Genomic DNA, 13,724 nt, shown 5'->3' with positions numbered 1-13,724 from the left:
CATCCATTCCCCGCTGCAGGTGACCTTGCTTATCCTTCATTCCTTTATACAAGCAGATCTCATTTTATTGCACTTTGCTTTACTGCATTTTTGAGATATTTTATTTTATTTTACAGATTGACGTTTTGTAGCAGCCCTGCATCAAGGTGTTAACACCACTTTCTGAACAGCTGGGATGATGATTAGCCTTTTTTACCAATAATGAATTTTTAAATTAAGGTACGTGTACTGGTTTATAGACATAATGCTATTACACACATAACAGAGTCATATTTTTTATACACACTCTGAAAAAAAACTTTAATGTGCACTGGGAAACCAAAGAAATGTGTGTGATAGAGTATTCCACTATATTCTTCATTGTAGTGGTCTGGAGCAACCAACAATACCTCTGAAGTATGCCTATACATTAAATTAATACTACTCTGAATTGAGACTGGAGGTTTAAGTAAGTCATCCATGGAAAGGTAAAGGAAAAAAGCATTCCAGGAAAAAGGCATAGCTTGTGGAAAGTCATGGAATAATGGATGGCACATGCTATTTTCTTTTTTTTTAATGAGTTTTTTTAATTTTTTAATTTTTTTATTGGTTGTTCAAAACATGATATGTCAAGAGCTTTGTAATGTTTTGAGTTTATTTTAATGTTTATGTTATTTATTTATATGCGGTGCTGAGGATCGAACCCAGGGTCTGACACATGATAGGCGAGTCTTCTACCAGTGAGCCACAAGCCCAGCCCCACACATGCCATTTTTAAGAAACTTCAGGCTGTTCTCTAAGGTGAGAGCAGAAGACACACGTTTTGCACAATCAACACTTGAGAACCAATCGGAGTGACCTGTTGCCAGATTTGTTATTGTTTTTCTCACGTTTTGTTTAAAACCAACCAAGAAAATTAACAAACATAAAATCAACCTTTGTTGTGATCCCCTCTTTGTTGTGATTCCCTCTTATTCTTCTCTTCATGCTGGGTTGGTGTCCAAATTTTATCATTTATTACTTTCTAATATCCAGCACTTTAAATTGTGTTGATTTCCAGTACATTTCCTTAAACAGGGAAAATTCTAAATCTTAAGTAGACTGCATTGAATTGTATTCTGTCTTCAGTTCTGACCCATATTCAAAGCATGTAATTGGCTTCATTGAGTATTATAAAAACTTTTGGAAATTAGAGAGATTATTGTTGATATTTAAGTGGATCACAATAAAAATTCATTTACAAGATCTTGAATGTGAAGTGAATTGTTAAGCAGAAGAGGGTTTAAGCGCCTACGTATTTTTTAAAATTTATTTTTTAGTTGTAGTTAGACACAATACCTTTATTTTATTTATTTTTAGGCGGTGCTGCGGATCGAACCCAGGGCCTCTCTTGGGCTAGGCGAACGCTCCACAGCTGAGTCACAACCCCGGCATCCTACTCCCACACCCTAAGTGCCTCCTTTTTAAAAAAGAAGGGAATTTAATTCTATCTAGTAAAATAGGAAACTCAAGAAATGGTAAGCTACAGAAATATCCAATTGTGTGCTTTTTGTTGGTTTGTTTCACTTTGGAAAGCTATTTTGCAAAAAGTGTATGTTCTGAGAAACACAGGACTCTGTTCCAATAATTAAGCTCTTGTCTTTCAGTGGGAAACCAGGCCCTCTGTACTCTAAGCCACCTTGCTTTGCTGGGACAGGGATTCCGCACTTTATTTTTGCCCTCTGCATTCTCTTTTTAGGTTCCAATATTGGGAGCACTAGAAGGAAAACGGAAGCGTGTAGGAGACAGTGCAGCCATCCCTCTTTGAGCTTCCTACCTGTCCGCCTGTCCTTCACATGAGCATCATCTGTCCTTGCTTCTTCACTCCAGTCAGCAGCAACTAAAGGCAATTCAGTTTTTTTTTTTCATTTTCTGTGAGTAAGTTTCACAGTATATACTCAGAAACACTGGAATCAGTCAACTACTCCTAGAGTTTTTTCCAGAGGGCACTAGTAAAGCTGTTACACAGCCCTCAGGATCTCTCTTTGGTTTTAAAATTATTACAACTTAATTTCTAATTTTAATAATTATTAAAACTTAGTTTTTAACTCTGTAATAGCTCTGAGTTCTGTTTTTCACTGTCACTCACCTAGCTAATAACTTCTTACTTAAATAATTATTTTGAATTCTCATTTTTCATATAATTAATATACAGAATTCAAGTAATGAAGCAGAACCAGAAGGGTCCTATATATAAATACACATGCATATTTATGTATATATGATTTATAGAAAACATATATGCATATGTATATACACACATACTTGTACATATACATTTAAATATACTTGTTCCTTGGTATCTACACCCCCAATGAATACCAAAATTTATGAATGCACAAGTCTCTAATATAAAATATTGTAGATATTTCCATATTATCTGTATACTTCCTCATACATACTCTAAAAAACATCTAAAAACCTCTAGATTACTCATAATACCTAACACAATGTATCTGCTATGTAAGGAGTTGTAACACTGTATTTGGGGAGGCATAATGACAAGAAAAATGCCAATATGTGTTTAGTAAAGACAAATGTTTTTTCTAACTATTTTTTATCTGTGGTTATTTGAACCCTCAGATGCAGAATACACAGACACGATGAATCGATTGTGTATACGAATTGGCTTAGAGTATTGTGGATGCTGGGTCATCACTTCTGAAATCAACACAATAGCCCATCTGGAAGTGTAGGCTGCAGCATTTTGCAGGCATGCAAGCTACTGTCCCCAGGTGAGATTTCTTCCTTAGGGTACTCAGTTCTGCTCTTAAAGTCTTTCAGTTACTGAATCAGATCCACACAGTTCATCTATAATAATCTTCTAAAATTAAAGTCAATTGATCATGGGTTTTAGTCATACCTACAAAATACCTCCACAGTAAAAGTAGATTGAAGTTTGATGCCGTAACTGGTGATTACAGCCTATCCACATTGACACAGACCATGACCCTCACAGTTAGGGTGATTTCCTACCTTGATATGTACCTCCAACTCACACAGACCTTCCATTATCTGTAGATTGCTGGACTTTTTTCTGGCTGAATAAATGATGGGAAAGAATTGCTTGGTGAATTTCTCATTCTAATTCCCTGAAGAGATCACAAAAGCTAAATCACCTGTGAATCCAAAGGGCAGACTCCAGCTCTTTGTCTTTGCATATCCTCAAGGGTGACCTATCTTTAATAAATTTGCTTCTATTCCTAACTTTGGCTTCTTGTATTTGACTATTGTTAATAAATTATGAGGAATACAACTTAAAGTTTTATTGAATAACAAACTATGTTTTCATTAAAATAGTGAATTAAATACAGTGTTCTTGATTTTAATATTATCAACCTTTTAGCTTTCTGAATATTTCCGTCAGATGGCTACATAAAAGAACTGCTCTAAAACATTCTATATTTTTCTCTTCTATTCATTTATTGTTTTGATCCAAGGCAAGATACCTAGTTAGCTCTATGACCTTCAGTTCCTTTCCCTGTTTATTTCCCATGGTTCTGTGAGGTTCAAGTGGAGAAGGTCAAGAAAGATGCTGGGTCCTACGGGGAGGCACTCACTACTTCAGGGAATTTACTAGCATTTCAAAAAGAGATGCACATAGCCATTCTGTTTCCTCTGTTCTAATATTTTGACTCAGTTTTCTATTTCTATTTAGAAAAGCTTTATTTGGCCTCCGGATTTATTTGTTGAACTTGCTATTCCAATTAAAATTATCTAAGAAATTGTTTCCTTTGGAAGGCATTTATAAAGAGATGTATGACTTTGATTTTCTAGATTTGTTTTTCAGAATGATAGATATGACAGATATTGTTTGACTTCTGTTAACCTAGCATTCCTAAGTAGCACTCATAGAACTGGCGAGCCAAAATTAGACCCAAGACTAAAGGGAGATTTAACCTGCCCTCCATCACAGCCTTTACTAATGCTCTGAAAATAAATACACTTGTATCCTAGTTTTAGTGCATCTGGTCCTCATGCTGATATGACTGTGGTCTCAGTGCTATAGACTTGAGAATAATTTCCTGACTGCTGAGAACACAGTACCAGGGAGTGTGGAATGAAAGTCCATTTCATGTTTCCTCCTGGATGAACTATATCATTTCATTCTGGAGTTTGTTTCTGAAATGCCTACCTCAGTAAGCACAAAACACTGAGCATAGGACAGATTGTTATTCTGCCAGATAGTCATCTCCTCAGACATACCCAGGTGGATATTAGGATGAAAAACTAAGGACATAAGAGTTTGGATAGACATGTGTACCAGTTTGTTAGAGATGCTATAACAAAATACTACAGAATTTGTGGCTTAAATAAGGGAAACATTTTTTTTACAGTCTAGAATCTAAGAAGTCTAAGGAATATTTGATTCCTCCTGAGACCTCTCTCCTATGGTCCCTGAAAGTAAAGGGAGAAAATCACAGACTTGGGGAAGTTTCTGTCAATGGAAAATGAAGATATAGAAACAAACTGTACAGTTTTACATCACCTATTGACATGCTTTTGACTTTCAGGATCTTGGTCAAGAAAAGATGATTATGCCAGAATGTATCCAGGAAGAACCCCTCCAATTGGACTACCTTCTGCAGTAGTCTGCCAAGGTTTTGGTTCTAATGGCCCTTCTCCAGAGGACTCTTCTTGGATTACTCATGCTGTTTCATCTCCTGGACTTGAGAAGAGCAGATAGATACTGGGAGCACAGATTCCCTCCACCCAGGATTGTCCACTAGTCAGTGGCTGACTGGTCCATAATCAGGAAGCCCAACACCCCATGTGGAAGCAGGACAAATTGCAGTAGTAAGAAATTACACCCCACAACAACCTTGGGCATCAGATTGAAGTTGGAACTTTACTAGAAATTTCAGCTTTGCTTGGTTTCTTCTCTGTTCATGTTCTACTCCCCCAACTCCTGTCAGTTACTCTGGCAATGTGTCCTTCATAAATTATTTGCACATAAATCTTTGACTCAGTGTGTGTTTCTGACGGACTTAACCTAAGGCAACTTCTGTGATTAGATTTTATTCTAGTTTAAGTTACTTGGAAGTAACTAAATATTAAATCCAGATAATGTGATGAAAGGGGATTAAAACAGGAATCAGAGTTTAACTTTTACTCTGCCATGTATCAGCTTAGAGTCTGGGTCATTCATTCTAGTGCAAAAAGGCAGAAAAATCTATTCAATCAGTCTTTAAATTAAAAAAAAAAGATTTGCTTATGTATATAACACCAAATATAAGGGTAGTCTGACTTCAGGCATGATTTATACTAAAAATTGTCTCATTCCTTCTGGCTTCTCCCTGAATTATGGCAAGACAGCCACCATGAACTCTAGATTTACATCTTAGTGTCCAGCAACCTCTGCAGGAAGGGGTCCATTGAGTCTCTGTGTTAGTCACCTTTATATTACCATAATGAAATATCTGAGAATATTAACTTATAAAGAGAAAAGGTAGATGGCAATGGTGGGGACCCTGTGGGGGAGGAAATTGCTCATATCATGAGTTGGAAAAAGAGAAAGGGCTAGCCAAGGTCCTCTAATGCCCTTTTTGGGGAATGCCTCTAATGAATGTCCTCCTAAGGACATTGTACAAGGCTCTGGCTCCCAAAAGTTCCTCAGTCTCCCAGTCGGACCACTTTGAGAACCAAGTCTTTAATGCATAGGCCTTTGAGGAACATTTGACATTCAAGCTGTAATCGTCACCCCAAACACCAACATTCCTTGAATGTACTCTGATTGGTCCAATGTACTGCACATGCCTGCCCTTGTAACAATGAATGTGTCTGCTTGGGTAGTTCTGGAGCAGATTTTCTTCTCTGGAGCCAGAACAGAGTCATCTTTATATTGACTGAGAGTGGGGAAGTTATAGAATCCTGAAAAGAAAAAAATGAGGTATAAGAAAAGTGAGTGGATACTAAGCAAATAATTAATTAGCTCATAGAGTGAGCATGAATGAGAAAATTAACATTTATAAACCATACTATCCTTAGTGTTCATTGGGGATGCAGTAGTGATTGCAAAATGTTGTTGTGATGATTAAATGATAAGTATAGAAAAGTTTTCAGCACAGTGCCTGCAGGTCATACTTCCTCAGTGCATGGTAGCTATTATTAGTACACCATTGGTGGAGTTAGATGGTCACCACAAGTCCCCTTCTGCCTAAAGAATTTCATATTCTACTTTAGGTTTTCAGTAATACAATAAGATGTCAGGGAATAAACTCACGCTGTGGACATGGGCCTGGAATGTCAAAGCACCCAGGCACAAGTGCTTAAAGATATAACAGAAGGCAATTCTGTCAGTTTTTAAAATCCATTTGTAACTATTATTTCATCATGAGATCAAGAAGTACATTTTAGGGTTGATAACATGGAGATTTTGGAGGGAAATTAGTAAAGTAATGTAGAAATAATTCGTTTTGGGTATCTCTTTGCAGCTTCACGCAATGCCTGTTAAATTGCTGACTAAATGGTTAAAAAAAAAAAACCTACATGATGTACAGAATTTTATTCTAATGATCATGAGGGTGAGCATGAAATGATGATGAGTACCATCTGTGGCCCTTAGTAGAAAAAAATAAATTTATCATATCACACAGCCGTGTGTTAGGTGATAGTGGAACATATTCCCATCATATATTATATCTTGTTGAGTTTCTAAGTGTCCTTTAATCATTTCCTGATTGAATGTAAATATATTCAAATTAAACAGTGCAAACTGCCTTTACAGTTAAACTTTAGTCTTTTTTTCTGAAAATAACCTAAACAACTACAATTTTTTTAATATTCAATTCGTCCTGTTCCCGTAGACCCACACAGAAGAAAAGAGGAAGTTAAACAAGAATTCTGGCTTTATCTTTATTTTTTTCTTTGAAACTGAAAAATATGCATTTCATCCTGGAAATAATTTTGTATTTATAATTTTATGGTTAATAAAAATGCTTTCTTTAAAAAGGTAGGTTTTTTTAACTTTGGGAAAAATGTTCTCAGAACATATGTTCCCTTCTTGTCACAGGATAATGTCATTTCATTCATTTTGAGAAGAAACAAAATTATCAGCTACTCAGACATATCCATTTGCTCAATGTTCTGAATAGATTAGGGAAGACCTTGAGAGGTCAAAATGTATGATTTTCCAATTAGTAATGGCTCAGGGCTCAATGGCCTCTTTCTTGCCAACTTGATCATGTGTGCTTCATTGAAGAACAGGAAATAATGTTTTCAATGATTTTTTTTAAAAAAACAGAATCCATTTGATCTATTATGAAAATGAAAAGATAAATCAGAATTTGTTAAAACTGTGATGGGTGAACAGGTGGGGTTTTGTTTGTTTGTTTGTTTGTTTAACACAAGCCTTGCTTCTGGGAGAAGTCCTAAGTATGCCATGCTCCAATGCATTTGTTGAGAGGCTACTTAGGGTGATATCATCGCCTTGGAAATATACCAGGAGTCAGTGTAATTAATGTGGGCTTCATAAAAGTACAGCTGAGGGTCAAAGTGCATTTTATTTTAGACTGTATTCAGTTTTACAACTGCATAAAATTGAAGAAAAATATCTTTGGCTGCAGGGAATTCAGTGGAATATTACTGGTAGATGACACAATTAGAAATAACCTACTTATCATAAGTATGACAAAATTATTAAGTATTATTAAACTGTCCTAACATTTGTTTAATAACTCTAACTACAAATTGCCATCTGAACTAGTCTTGTTTTACTTCACTAGTAGCAGCATGCATGTAATAAAAAGGAAATTTAAGAAATAACAAAATTTTAAATAATTATTAATTTTAGTAACACAAAACTGTGAGATAGAATCACATTCACATATTAAGAAGAATAAATTAGCTCTCTACATACATACCCAATTTTCCAAGGTATTTAAGAATTGCAAATTTAAAAAGTAAATCTATGAGCTCATGAACAGTTATATAACTATTAATACATAGAAACTATTAATACATAGAATGATTTTTTATAAACATGTATATTTTAAATTTATTCTTTTTTAATTATACATGACAGTAGAGTGTATTTTGATATACATACATGTAGTATAACTTTCTTGTGGTTGTACATGATGTGGAGTTATACTAGTCATGTATTCATATATGAACATAGCAAAGTAATCTCCTATTCATTCTACTGTTTTTCTTATTCCCACCCCTCTCCCTTTCCTTCATTCTACTTTCTGTTATCCAGAGTACTTTTATTCTTCCCTACACCCCCTCTCTTATTGCCTATTAGCATCCACATATCAGACAAAACATTCCACCTTTGGTGTTTTGGGATTGCCTTATTTCACTTAGTATGATAACCTCTAGTTCCAACCATTTACTAGCAAATACCATAATTTCATTTTTTCTTTATGACTGAATAATATTGTGTATATGTACCATATTTTCCTTATCCATTCATCTGTTGAAGGGCATCTTGATTGGTTCCACAGCTTAACTATTGTGAATTGAACTGCCATAAACATTGATGTGGCTGTGTCACTGTAGAATGCTGATTTTAAGTCCTTTGGGTATATGCCAAGGAGTGGGATAACTGGGTCAAATGGTGTTTCCCTTCCAAGTTTTCATACTGCTTTGCGTAGTGGTTGCATCTGCTGAGAGCCACAGGTGAGTCGGAATGGCCCCTGGCATTTTGCCAATAGTATTGATTGACAGGCGAGGCATTACTATCTGCCTCAGCTGCTACTTTGCAGTTCTCATGCTACTTTAGAGTTCTTGTGGGGATTCCTGGAGAGTTCCCATTGGTTGGGGAAGTGCAGGAGGAGGATACTTCCAGCTGCTGGTTCCTGGACAAGCTGCCTGGCTTGGTGGAGCAGTTCCTACCAGTAATGGATGAGTTTACCTTTTCCCCCCATATTCTCGCCAACATTTATTGTAACTTGTATTCCTGATAATTGTCATTCTGGCTGGAGTGAGATGAAATCTCAGTGTAGTTTTGATTTGTATTTCTCTAATTCTAGAGACACTGAACATTTTTTTCATATATTCATTGGCCGATTATATTTCTTCTGTGAAGTTTTTGTTCAGTTCCTTTGACCATTTATTGGTTGTTTGGGTATGTTGTTGTTTTTTTCTTTCTTTCTCTTTCTTTCTTTCTTTTTTTTTTTTTTTTTTTTTTTTGTTGGTGTTAAGATTTTGAGTTCTTTATATATCCTGGAGATGAGTGCTCTATTTGAGGTATAGGAGGTGGTAAAGATTTTCTCCCATCTGTGGCTCTCTCTTCACATTCTTGATTGTTGCCTTTGCTTTTTAGTTTGATACCCTCCCATTTATAGATTCTTGATTTTACTTCTTGCACTTCAGGCATAGAATGATTCTTCAAGCCTAAGCTCCATTGTTGATGACCTCCAAGGAGGACTAGAACCATGAGCTGTGTTTACAATGAACTTATTTCTTGTTCTTCAAATGTTTCTATGTGAAAGTCAGCAGAATATTATAATAATACCACATGTATATACACATCATCCATATTCAACAATTATCAGCATTTTCTATACTTGCTCCTTATTTTGTTTCTTTTCTATTTTATTTTGAAGTATTTTAATGCATATCTTAAACAATTATATTTCATCACTAAGGACCTTGCTGTACAAACATCTCCAAGTATATGTGAATATTTGCCTGCATGCACACAATACCATTATCTCCTTCATCACAACTGCCAGGGACAGACCCTTAGCTCCCCCACCTCCTCCAATTCAAATGTTGAAGCACCAATCCCCATGATGGTATTAGAAATTGGGGCCTGTAGGAGACAATTAGTTCTTAAGGGTGGAGCTCTCATTAATGTCATGAGTGCCTTGTTAAGGAGAGTACAGAGTTACCTAGCCGCCTTTTTGTCATGAAACCACAAGGAGGATTCTGCTGTCTGCAACCCAAGAAATGGATCCTCACCAGATGTTGGATATTGCCAGCACCCTGATTTTTGACTGCTCATCCCCTAGAACTGTGAGAAATAAATGTTTATTTTCTAAGACAATCTATGGCACTTTTTTTATAGCAGCCTAAACCTACTAGGGAAATATTTAATAATAGATTATTATTCTTATAAAAATAAAGCTGTCATTCAATGTCTGACTCCTTTACAAATTTCTTTGTTTATCTACAAAATAGTCTTTGAAAGGTTTATATATTCCGTTCAATTGCAGGGACCAGACCATAATTTCAAGTCATTCTTAACATGAAGAAATTTTCATCTAGAGCAGGATCCTTTACTTTTTTATTTTTTGGGCCATTAACTTGTTTCAAAGTCAAATACCTATGGAGTGTCTCTGTTTGTGTTATCTGTGTGCATCTTTGCTGTTTCATTTAGTATGTTCCTCTATCTTCCCATGATTTCTGAAAATGGGCTAAGGATTGATTAGATTCAAGTATGTTTGTTGCTCATACAACAAATAAATGATATTTTGAACGTATTTCAGCAAAAGACTGAATTTTTTTAAGGGTCTAGCTACATACTTCTGCATGTGCAGATACCTGGATATTTTTTAAATGCTCCAAAATACTTCCTTTTGATGCACTGAGTTGCCCATGAATGAAGACAGGATTTGAAAAAGTTTGTTCCTACCACCTAAAGAGTTGGTGTTTGATACAGATGGACCTTGAAGATCTGAAAGTTCCTTGTTAAATAGATATCAACCTCAGATAGCTGAGTCATAGGAAGCACACTCCTGGAAACATGATAAATACCAAGGCTTAACACTTATTCACTTATTTATAGCATGGCTGTGCTTTTACTTGGTAAATTTAATGTTTTTCAATCTACAGAATTGGCTAAATAAATTTGAAAAGCAAACTCAGTTTACCAAAAAAATATTCGTAGTTGATTTTATATTCATTCATTAATAATCTCTGAATGCCCACTTAATACCAAGCACCATTTTAGGCATTGGAAGAGAGGCAAGAGATCTCTTTAATTATTTAATTGGTTTTCACATCAGTTAAAACTATTCAGCATCTAATATATGTGTGTATAATACACAAATCATGAATAAGGTTTTACTGTGACACAAAGAAGTGTGCAACATATCACCTGCCCTCATGCCTTAGCTTAGGGTTAAGACAAACAACAAGCTGTGCTAGACTACAAAGACATGGAAGCTGCTATTGATATAAAGGAGCAATTGAAATAGTTTCTGACTAAAGACTCTGAGCTTTTCATTTTATTAGAAGTAGCAATTGGGGGGCTGGGATTGTGGCTCAGTGGTAGAGTGCTTGTTTAGCATGTACAAGGATTTGGGTTCAATCCTCAGCATAAAGATAAATAAAGTAAAGGTATTGTGTCCAACTAAAATATTAAAAAAAGAACTACCAATTAGCTATAACAAAATGAGAGAATAACTGAGTTCAATAAGTGTTTTGTTCATGTCTTAAAAATTTGGATTTGTGTTATGTTCAAAAGAGCATTCATCATGAAGTCATGAGCACATTTATTTTTTTTTTTATCAGACATGGTTTGTTGCTTTGTCAATTTTGCTTTATCATTCACTAGCTAGAAGCCCTTGAAAGATAAGTGATGAGCATCTCTCTGTGTTATTTGCATCTATTGATTTCCTGTTATACAGAGGCAGTCTTCTTCTCCCCATTCCCCTAATGCTAAACTGGCTTCAGAAAGAGGAAACAGGCTCATGGTCAAGCCAAAGACATTGCCAGAAATCCATCATCCAGGCCAATACCATAACAGTGCTTTGCACAGAAGCCTGACTCAGAATTAGTTATTCTTGAACAAAGAAAGTGCAGAGTACTAAAGAGAAATCAATTCAAGTTCCAGACACCCCCCTTTTTGGTATAATATAAAACTTCTAGGTTTCAAGAGCCCCAGGGCTTCCTTCACCACAAAATTAGGCAAAGGCAGGAATAAGAACAGCTCTCCATGGCCCTACTTTATTCTCATTAGTTGGCACTCTTCTGACACTGAGTCCCAGCAACCACACTGTGGAGTTCTGCCTGGGAGCAGGATGTGACAGAAGCAGCCTTAAATATCCCAAGGAACATGTTTGAGACCTGGCGTGGCTGCCTGTTGGCTATTCATTCACAGGCAAGTTTGGCTTCCCTGATCCTCACTTTGAGTGGGCTTAGAAAACTTGAAAAGGCTGTTGTGAGAACCACACCTGACTGCGGAAGTAAAAGAACTCTGAAAGCTGTACAATGAAGGACTCGCCATCCATCTTCTTGGCAATACTTGTGGACAAACTTTACTTTTTTTATTTTAAGGTTTTATTCTTTGTTTCTGTGTCTATAAAAGTTTACCTAGTGGAAATTATAATAAAACAAATTAGATACAGACCCTTTCCTTTTTGCGGATTTTAGAGTAAAGGACATGACTGTAGGTGGCGACAAGGCTATATCAAAAATTGCTGTAATCACAGGGGAGGGGACACTTCTGGGAAGTGGCAAAGGGTAGGACTCTGGAACTCTGGTGTGGCTGAATATCAGTAGTCAAGTTTAAGTTCAAAATCTGAGCCTAAGCAAGTTTGAGGACAGAGTAAGCATATAAATGGAATGGGAAGGAAAGTAGAATCTGGCTGCAGTAGCAGAAGGAGCGAGTTTAAAAGAGAGGGAGAAGTGGGAGGGAAGGGGCAGAGGAAGGAGGGGGCCTAGGGCAGGTCACCTAAGACTTTGGAGGCTACTGGTAGCCTCTGCACCTAAATTAGTTTCTCAACCTTAGCTGCACTTGGAGTCACTGACAAAACTATAAAAATAATGATAACTGAGTCTCACTCCCAGAAATTCTGGTTTAACTTGTCTGGGGTGGATTTCTAATGATTTTTAATCTGCAGCCAAGGCTGAGAGCCAAGGAACCAAGGCAGTGTTGCTCCACCTTCAGTTCAGTGATACAAACAACTCACCTTGAAAAGAATGTGGCTCTGGAAGGAACCTGAGATTTTGTAGACCTAATAAAAGCTTGTATACTTAAGCTTCCAGCTCCTAACAGGCTCCTGTCAAGTTTGTGTCTGAATTTCATAAAAGGATACAAGTTGATTGACAAAAGGTGATAAAATAATGATGGTGACAATGTCAACAATACCTAACATTTACTGCAAGCACTGTGCCTGGGGCTCCCACAGTTAAATTATTATCATCCTCAGAACAACCTTGTAGGGTCTGGTATTAGTATTAACCCTGCTTTACAAATGAGGGAACTGAGGATTTAAAAGTTGGGCATCTTATCTAAGTTTAGAAAACTGATGAAGATATGTGAATTCTGTCAGGCTGATGTCAAGGGCTTGGTTATCCCTGTTCAGAAATAAGTCTACAGTTCATTTTAATTGTTAGGCATACCCCTGGAGGGAAAAATCTGAAATAAGGAAGCAAATCTGGAAGTAGCTAGAAAATGGTATAGAGATAAATAAGGTTAAAATCTACAGCTGGCTATTTATGGTTTTTGACCATGAAAACAGAAGAGAGGCCTGGCCTAAGAATTGATGCAGGGAAAAGCATCAGTTCTTTATTCTGGATAAGACTTTGCCAAGATTCACAGTGTGATTCCAACTCTGTTTGCTCATTAAATCAATTGGACACATTGAAAAAAATCCTAGTGTTTAGGTTACACCCCAGATCAGCTAAATCAGACTCTGGGAATAGGTATTAGCATTTTTAAAAAACTTCCCAGGGATCAGAAACTGCAGCTAAGTTTGCCAGTGGTGGAGTCTGGAGTGTGGGGCCCTGGGAGGAAACTGATACCATGCTAA

The sequence above is a fragment of the Marmota flaviventris genome, chromosome 6 (genome assembly GCF_047511675.1).
Source record: "Marmota flaviventris isolate mMarFla1 chromosome 6, mMarFla1.hap1, whole genome shotgun sequence".
Classification (NCBI taxonomy): domain Eukaryota; kingdom Metazoa; phylum Chordata; class Mammalia; order Rodentia; family Sciuridae; genus Marmota; species Marmota flaviventris.
Note: the sequence above shows the minus strand (reverse complement) of the source record.